General features: G+C 31.7%; 1 long non-coding RNA gene across 1 annotated transcript; it reads left to right on the forward strand.

Moving 5' to 3' along the window:
* The first annotated feature begins 8,119 nt into the window (after positions 1 to 8,119).
* Positions 8,120 to 8,788, forward strand: LOC130014910 (uncharacterized). The gene is made up of 2 exons (XR_008789659.1): positions 8,120 to 8,213; positions 8,617 to 8,788. It is a non-coding gene; the product is annotated as an uncharacterized LOC130014910 (long non-coding RNA).
* Positions 8,789 to 9,723: the final 935 nt, after the last annotated feature.

The following is a 9,723-nucleotide window of genomic DNA, read 5'->3' on the forward strand; positions in this document are numbered from 1 at the left end:
ATTTTTGGCTAAATGGTGGTTTTAGTCATTGAATTCTTATGTATTAAATCCATTGATTCCTAAACTTATCTTTTAACAGTTTTAATTGATTTTTGATTTAAATTTACAAAAGTGGCTTCGACTTATTAATTAACGATTTAAATAATAATATTATTTATAATTTGAAATTACTTTGGGCGTTAATACTTTAAATTTAAATTAATATTAATTTTATTATAGTTTATATGTGATTTTATATATCAACAATATTAAATAAGAATTGGGGATTTTACTTAATTTGAAAGATTGTCGAATTAGATATATTATTTTTAATACCTATAAATAATATTTGAGTTATTTGAAAATTAAATTAATAATTATTAATAATTATTATTTAATTAATAATTTGAGATTTTGGCTTAGCGTGCCAATTTGGCTAAATTTGTAATTTAGCCTTTCTAATTATTTATTGATTTATTTAAGAAGATATTTTGCCGGTAATTTTTAATTACTTGAGTTTCAAGCTATTGAGTTCTATTTTGATATTAATTAATATTTTATTTAATATTAATTATAAACTGTAGTTTATAAACTCTGGTTTTATGGTTGGGTCGGTTTGAACTTGGGTCACCGACATGTGGGCTTAGCTTGGTAGTTTTGAAAAACTCGGCTAATCCACTATTTGAGGAATTGATTTTATTTATCAATTAAATATTATTTTAATAATATTTTCGGATTGGATTTAAGTGCGAACTCAATAGTCTTGAATTAATTACGGCATTACAATTTATTTGAGAATTGTGTTTCTTTGTGATTTATCTGGTTATTTAATTGTGCTAGTCCTACGTGGTGTCTAGTGATCTTAGAGTTAGGGGTCGTACGGATATTAACCTATTTATTATTTTAGACCCATCGACTGCTCGTGCTTCGGAGTGTACGCAGGGTTAGCTGTTTGCCAAGATCACGTGGATAAGCAAGCAGTGAGTTCATAGTGCTATTTACCGCTTTATTAAGTACCGCATCGTATTTTAATATTATAAATGCTTTTGAACTGTTTTTACGGATTATGGATCTGGATTGAAACGAGCTACTCGATAGGCTTGTATTGAGACTGTGTGCACCGGTGAGTACTCTGGGAAACGGCAGACTAAAGTCTTGCTTACGCTGGTATATATTTTTGACGAGGATTTGTTCCCGTCCACTCTGGGTTTATCAGTATGCTATGTCATACTTACGCTGGGATCATTTCAATACTGTTTATCCATAATCATATTATATTAGTATAAAATGTTTTGATTTAAGGGTTTTAAACTTAATAAATGTAAATAGTATTGCGAACTCATCTCAGTATATCTGACCCCGCTGTTTTCCCAAATTTTCCAGGTTTATGATTTGAAAGCTGGTCCACTCCGATTCTTTTGATTCTTCGGAGGTTTTTATGTTATTTTAACTAGTTACTGTTTTCGAACTCTTAGACCGCAGTAGAACTAGTTTATTATATATTATATTGATATTACACTCTGGGATTATCGATTTGATCGATTATTTATTAGAACTGTAATATAAATTGCTATACTTAGGTTGGAGTCTCGGTTGCCTCCGAGCAGTTTTCTGCAGGTTAAAATATTTAATTGTTTTCCGCAAGGCTTGCTACGGGTTTTGGTACAACCATACCCATAACCTAGCGCCGGTCACGATTCATGAAGTTGGGTCGTGACAAAGTTGGTATCAGAGCTTTGGTTTCAAACCAAGGACATTTGCTTGCTATGTGTTTACTCTGTTAGGTCGTTATTGAGTCATAGGTACTACTGCGGAATTAGGTTCATGTCTTGTCTTTGAAACGTCATCTTTTGATTTTAAAAACTTTCTGCCTACACCGATAGGATTGCGTCGAGTCAGACATTATTTATGCTTTGATTTGATGTTTTTATTTTATTACATTGATGTTATTTCACTTGGGTGATTTAATTGCTTTTGATTTATCTGAAAAATCTTATGTTGGTAATTTTCTTTAAGTCATGCTTGGGTATGATGTTATTTCCTTATCATGTTGATGATGCGTTTCACTAGGTGATAATACTTTGGCTTTTATGCCTTTAATGATGTTGTTGACGTTAGATTATTTGTGAGTATTTCTGGCTTTGTCCTTGAGTTTTGATTTCTAAAAATTAATATTTTGTCAGTCTTTGACATTGTTTTGGGTTTAAATGATTTTTGACCGAAAAATCTTTTTCACGTTTTATGAATTACGTTGTTGTCCACGTATTGGTTTCAAATTACCATAAGGATATTGTTTTTGTCTAACTGGTGTTTTGACGCAAAAAGTCAAATGGATAGTCTGAACACGACACCCTAAAATATTATTTTCAGTATCTTGCCAGTAAAATGAAATGCGTTTATTTCAAAGTTTTACATTTGACTAAGGATTGGAAAAGGGTTGTTATTTTGAAAATAAAATGGAATTGTTTTAAAAAAAATGTTACGTCTAGCTCGGTATTTTCAAAATGATTATTTTGAAATAATATTTTTTTAAAGGCGATACCGATTTGATAATATAACATTAATTTTGTAATTTTACTATATTTCGATTTATCAAAGCTTTGGTGTTGGTCTTATGCTTGATTTACTAATTTTGATTGAAGCCAGTATTTCTGAAAGATTGTTAAAGAATAATTATTATTATTTTTTCACTTGGGAGATGAGTTGATGTTATTACTTTGGGTGAAGTCGAGCTACCTATTTTAAAAATATTGAGATTTATTTTCAAAAGACGTTTCTTTACGGATTTGAAAATGTGTTGCATACGTTTTATAAATGGATATTATGGGTTTGACTTGGGTCACCCAGATTTGGAGTTGAGCTTGGAAGTGGTAATCACTCGGCTAACTCGATGATTTTAAATTGAGGCGTTTGGGAACAATTATATCTATTGTTTTATAAAAGAGGTTTTTGGAAAATGATCTTAAAACTGTGGGGCTCGACACGAACTTGAAACCTATTTTGTAAATTTTATTTTTTTTATCGAAGTGGATTTTGATAAGTACTTTTGACCAGTATCTTTATTAATTTTGATTTGAGTTGATGTGTTGAAAATGTTATTGTATAAGTTATATTTTCCTTAATTTCGGGTTGTTTTGAGTTTTCACCATGTCGGTGGGAACTCATTGGCCATATAAGATGTTGCATGCTTAATTTTTTTTTTTTGGAATTACATTGGTTAGCTACCCAAATGAGCAATTGTTTTACTGCAAGATGCTTAAGTGTTTTTCGGATGTGTGATCAATTCTTGACCTATACTACTGTGTTATTATTCTTGTCTATAGTGTTTGATTAAGTTATGCCGTATCAGTTTTGTCCTCGTGGCCTCATTGTGTGGAGTACCACGTGAGTTTATTTCTCGCTAGTATTTCTTTGGCCTAGCTTTGATATTGGTATCGATGTGCGTTTCGAACCTTTGTTTTGACCCTGCAATTAGTTAGATGTTCTAATTGGTTAGTTGGATCGAACGTTGGACTCTGAAAATCGAAGTTATTAATTTTGTCATCAAGACATTTGAGGAGCGATTCTCAAGAGCTGTTTGCAGATTCGAATTTCGAATCTGTCCTGGCCAGAGGAAGGCGATTTGAGTTACTCAGTACCGGTGGAATGATTCTACTCGTGAGTGCTTACCTCGTGCGTGGAATTTCGAGCGATATGCATTTCTAGATCGAGTTCGTTGTGATAAATTATAGTATCAAAATCTTTTGGCTTTTGGCATTCTGGAAGAGGATGTGGAAACTGTATTCGAGGTAGATCAGTGTAGTAATACACTGGTGTTTTCATTGGGTAGATCGGTGAAACATCGAAACTGATAGTGGAGCTGTGAAGGCATTCGTATTGTTTGGTGTCTTTGGAAAAAAATTCAATTTGATTTGAGGAAGAATTCGTTATTAGGTAAATTTTAGTTTCCTTGTTGATGTTGGGTTATTTCGTTAATGACGATACAAATTGGTGAACTAGGATAATGGAGATGGGCAAATATGTTAAAATGGGCGAGTGCACGTCTCACAAAGTGTAATGTCTAGAAAATGTTTCGAGGAAAACTTGATTTCAAATGCTAAATGGTTAAAGAAATTGAAATGTTTTTATCACGTAATTGTGCCCAGACATGTCGTAAACATGCATTTGAAATGCCACAAATAGGAAACTGCATCGAGCATGATCACTAATTAAAAGAGAAATAAATAATTGATACATGCATTTAGAACATTCATCACAACATTAAATGATTAAGGTTGAATGCAACTCTTTGGGGATGAGAGCTGTCATCACCCTGGCGCACAATTATGTAAAATAAATTTTATCAATGGGACTTTTCAAGAAAAATATTTTTTTATAAACTCGTGAGTCATATTGTGAAAATGGTGTTTAAAAAGTTATTAAATTTCAAACGGTTTTGAAATTTTTAATTGGTTGAAAACTAGACAAATACTATGTGCTGACGGTGGTGGTTTTGGAGAGGTTGCTCAGTAAAAAATTATTCTATTCTGTTCGAGTATCAGTAATTAGTAAATAGGAACTATGGTTATAAGGTTGTACTCGAGGTTTAGTTCGGGTTTAAGAATCGTGTCAGCTTAGAGTATTTAATATTTGATAAGTTTTGATTTATGGAAATCGGTTATGCTCCGCGTGTTTATTTACACTGAAAGACTTAAAAGGGAATTTTGTTTTTCAGATTCGTTTTCGGTTCAAAAGTTTTGATACTGATATGAAAATTTTTCGTAAATAAAGGAATTCTTATTTGTGAAAATTTTAACATTTTGAGAAGTGAAGAAACTTTATCAGTTTTGATTTAAAAATAGATTTTAAGATTTTCTAATTGAACGATTTTATAATCATGAAATTATTTGAAAGTAAGGTTTAGTTATATTCAAATTGAGAGTATTTTATTTTGTTGATACATTTACAAATAAAAGGACTTTTCAACGAGTTAATTATTTTTAATTGAAAAATGAAATTAAACTGATGATGTTAGTAATTTCAAATTAAATGCGGATGGTATTATTATATACTTATTTTTTTTATAAAATTTTGTTTTGAGCAAAACCAATAAACCGATTGACTGCGATTTGATCTAAATGATCTTCGGTAAGATTCGAGGTGTTAGTGATTGAGAAAAAAATTGGAGGATGAAAAATTCTGTTATGAGAAGTTTGAATTATGTACTCTTTAGATTGGTTGAACCGTAACGATTCTAATGGTGTTTAGTTTTCAGCCGTTAATTGTGAGGGAACATTTAATCAGGATGACATCTAGATTTGATGTTAAGTTTTCTCTTATGAGGTATTTGGTGTTGTGACCACTTTAAGAGATATAGAGTATAGGCGTTAAGGGATGTAAGATTATTTTCAGTAAAGAGTGTTTGTAGGTTTTCGGTTTGTAGCTTTAGAGTTCGGTTTAGTAAAATTACGATTTGAAATTTTGGGGTTGTTCCTATATTTGTGGTGTTGCTTGGTAGTTTTCGAGACTTGAGTTTGTTCTTTGAAATTTTCCTCGTATAGCGTATTGATTATTTCTGCCTGAAAAAAAATAAATTTTTAAATCTTTCACATGTGGTGTTAGGAGAGTCGTTTGAGATATCAGATTTTTTTTAACTAAGAAATTTTCGCGTATGCGTGTGGTGAACATTCGAATTTTTGACTCAGTTTAAAATTTGAAGTCGTATTTCTATAAGTTGGGGAGAATGTCCGTAATATTTTCAGCGTATGTTCGGTTAAATTATGTTTCGTTTCGCTTGACTCTCTTTTAGTTGTGTTGATAATAGAATTACCTTGGGTGAGAACTTGGTTTAATTATTAAATTTTCGATGGTGTTTTGCTAAGGTTGATTTAGGCGGTTTTTATTTCGTTTCCGTTGAGTTATCACCTTGTCACAGAGTGATTTTTGGAATCAGAATTAATATGCGTAGTTGTCTCTTTCGTTCCGTTGCGAACGTGTTGCCCCGTATTTTTTTTGAGTTACGTGTGATTTTATACGTGCTATAATTGATTTTATATTACTTTGCTTTTGTGGTAAATTCGAGGACGAATTTTTAATAAGTTGGGGAGTATGTAATACCCCGTATTTTTATTTGATTTTTTTTTCTTCTGGAAAACTTGCGGTAATAATTTGAGTCGTTCGTTAATTAAGTCGTGGTTTGATTCACGTTTGTTGTATTTGAGTCGGGTTGGTCCAATAATTATTTAAGGCCATGAAAGCCATAAAGCCCATGCATGCTTTAAGTTTCATTATTATCTTGAATTCTATTGGCCCATGTATTTCTTTTCTTCACATCCATACAAATGATTATGAATTAATAATAAACCCATGCATACAGCCCATTAAACTTTCATGCTCAGGTTATGTCCAAAACCTTAACTATTGTTTGAAAAAAAAAATGTAGTGCTGCGTTACTTTTCTTTTTCTTTATTTATAAACTTTTTTTAACCTTTTAAAATCGTTTTAAAATCCTAATTCATTCCACACTTTACACAAATCCTAGCCGTCATTTTTTCTTCATGATTCGCTGAGTTCATACGTCCAAAACTCCTCTCCAACTGCTGAAATAATTCGCATTGAATAGGAATCCGTCTCGGTCGTAGTAGACTCAATCATCTACAGTCTTAAGCCTTGAAATCGTAATTTGGTACGTTAATCTCTTCGTTATTTGAGCCGTCGTGTTATCGTTTTAAATGATATTGTTGGCTGCGTTACTTCTTTTTGGTTTCTGCCAATTCTTGTTCTTTGCTATGGCCATATATATGTTGTCCTTAGAGTAATAACTGTTAGGGGTTACCCTTAACCAATTAATTATTGATTATTTAATTTTCTTTTAGTTGGCCTTGTTGTTTGATATAGAAACTAAATATTTTGTTTGGCCTTGTTTACATCGTTAAGCTTTTGTTCGTTGATGATTTTATGGCAGTATGAACACTTAGGATATGGCCGTTTATATCCTTAATTTTCTGTCAGAATGTGCTCACTTTGTTTGGTTAGTGTTTGTTACAGTTAGTATAGAGTTCCTCATTATTATTATTTTTCCTTGTGTTCGTGGTGAAGAATTGGCGGGAATGGGGTTGACTTAAATGAGTGTTGCTTTTGTCCCTTGATTCAATGTTATGGCATTTAATGGGTTAATTTATATGGGGGTAGTGGCCATCGTTCTTTTAATTGAATTCCTTATTATTAGCTACTGCTTGTATTTGATTTCTTGATTTTGGTTTATGAAGATGATGATGTGGCGTTGTATGATTGGCTATTATAATTGATTTTTGGCTAAATGGTGGTTTTAGTCATTGAATTCTTATGTATTAAATCCATTGATTCCTAAACTTATCTTTTAACAGTTTTAATTGATTTTTGATTTAAATTTACAAAAGTGGCTTCGACTTATTAATTGACGATTTAAATAACAATATTATTTATAATTTGAAATTACTTTGGGCGTTAATACTTTAAATTTAAATTAATATTAATTTTATTATAGTTTATATGTGATTTTATATATTGACAATATTAAATAAGAATTGGGGATTTTATTTAATTTGAAAGATTGTCGAATTAGATATATTATTTTTAATACCTAAAAATAATATTTGAGTTATTTGAAAATTAAATTAATAATTATTATTTAATTAATAATTTGAGATTTTGGCTTAGCGTGCCAATTTGGCTAAATTTGTAATTTAGCCTTTCTAATTATTTATTGATTTATTTAAGAAGATATTTTGCCGGTAATTTTTAATTACTTGAGTTTCAAGCTATTGAGTTCTATTTTGATATTAATTAATATTTTATTTAATATTAATTATAAACTGTAGTTTATAAACTCTGGTTTTATGGTTGGGTCTGTTTGAACTTGGGTCACCGACATGTGGGCTTAGCTTGGTAGTTTTGAAAAACTCGGCTAATCCACTATTTGAGGAATTGATTATATTTATCAATTAAATATTATTTTAATAATATTTTCGGATTGGATTTAAGTGCGAACTCAATAGTCTTGAATTAATTACGGCATTACAATTTATTTGAGAATTGTGTTTCTCTGTGATTTATCTGGTTATTTAATTGTGCTAGTCCTACGTGGTGTCTAGTGATCTTAGAGTTAGGGGTCGTACGGATATTAACCTATTTATTATTTTAGACCCATCGACTGCTCGTGCTTCGGAGTCTACGCAGGGTTAGCTGTTTGCCAAGATCACGTGGATAAGCAAGCAGTGAGTTTGTAGTGCTATTTACCGCTTTATTAAGTACCGCATCGTATTTAAATATTATAAATGCTTTTGAACTTTTTTTACGGATTGTGGATCTGGATTGAAACGAGCTACTCGATAGGCTTGTATCGAGACTGTGTGCACCGGTGAGTACTCTGGGAAACGGCAGACTAAAGTCTTGCTTACGCTGGTATATAATTTTGACGAGGATTTGTCCCCGTCCACTCTGGGTTTATCAGTATGCTATGTCATACTTACGCTGGGATCATTTCAATATTGTTTATCCATAATCATATTATATTAGTATAAAATGTTTTGATTTAAGGGTTTTAAACTTAATAAAGGTAAATAGTATTGCGAACTCATCTCAGTATATCTGACCCCGCTGTTTTCCCAAATTTTCCAGGTTTATGATTTGAAAGCTGGTCCACTCCGATTCTTTTGATTCTTCGGAGGTTTTTATGTTATTTTAACTAGTTACTGTTTTCGAACTCTTAGACCGCAGTAGAACTAGTTTATTATATATTATATTGATATTACACTCTGGGATTATCGATTTGATCGATTATTTATTATTACCATGTTTACTCTGGATTACTTTAATATTATATTTAAGGCATGATGTTGAGCATTTTTGGATAATTAAGTTATTTATATTAGAACTGTAATATAAATTGCTATACTTAGGTTGGAGTCTCGGTTGCCTCCGAGCAGTTTTCTGCAGGTTTAAATATTTAATTGTTTTCCGCAAGGCTTGCTACGGGTTTTGGTACAACCATACCCATAACCTAGCGCCGGTCACGATTCATGACATTGGGTCGTGACATTACACGTGCTAGATTTTTATCAGTTTGCAATTGCCTTCGGAATAGGAAAACAACCAATGTATACTTCTTGTGATTTAGCCAAATAGTATTGCAGACGTGCTTCAAAGTTCGGTCCATGAGCGATATAACTCACCATTTCGTCATGACTGGCGCATACATCTAAGAAGTTGAACAATCCTGGGCGTGGCACTTGCGCAGAAGTTGGTGCTCCTAAATCTAGTGTCACGACCCATTTTTCATGAATTGCGACCGGCGCTAGGGTATGGGTATGGTTGTACCAAAACCCGTAGCTAGCCTTGCGGATAATCAATTTATAACATTTAAACAATGTACCTGCATAAAACCACATGCTCGGGGGCAACCGAGACTTCAGCCTAGTCTAGTAGTACATAAAGCAATATATATTTAAAGTACGCTATCATATACATATTAGAACACGTGAATGTAGGACTATAACATTATACTAAAAATTAAATTTTCTAATCTTTAATGGATAACACTTATATAAAATTAGAAAATGTCTTAGAATTAATTCTAGTGTTTGTACAAAACAATAATTCTTTTGTATTACGTAAATGTAAGGCTTGAGGTAAGTACAAGAAATCTAAAAATCTTAATATTAAATTTCGGATAAGGAATCTACCGCTATTGTTTCCTAAAATTGATTAAATTCACACATTTATTAT

Source organism: Mercurialis annua, linkage group LG8 (genome assembly GCF_937616625.2).
Source record: "Mercurialis annua linkage group LG8, ddMerAnnu1.2, whole genome shotgun sequence".
Lineage (NCBI taxonomy): Eukaryota > Viridiplantae > Streptophyta > Magnoliopsida > Malpighiales > Euphorbiaceae > Mercurialis > Mercurialis annua.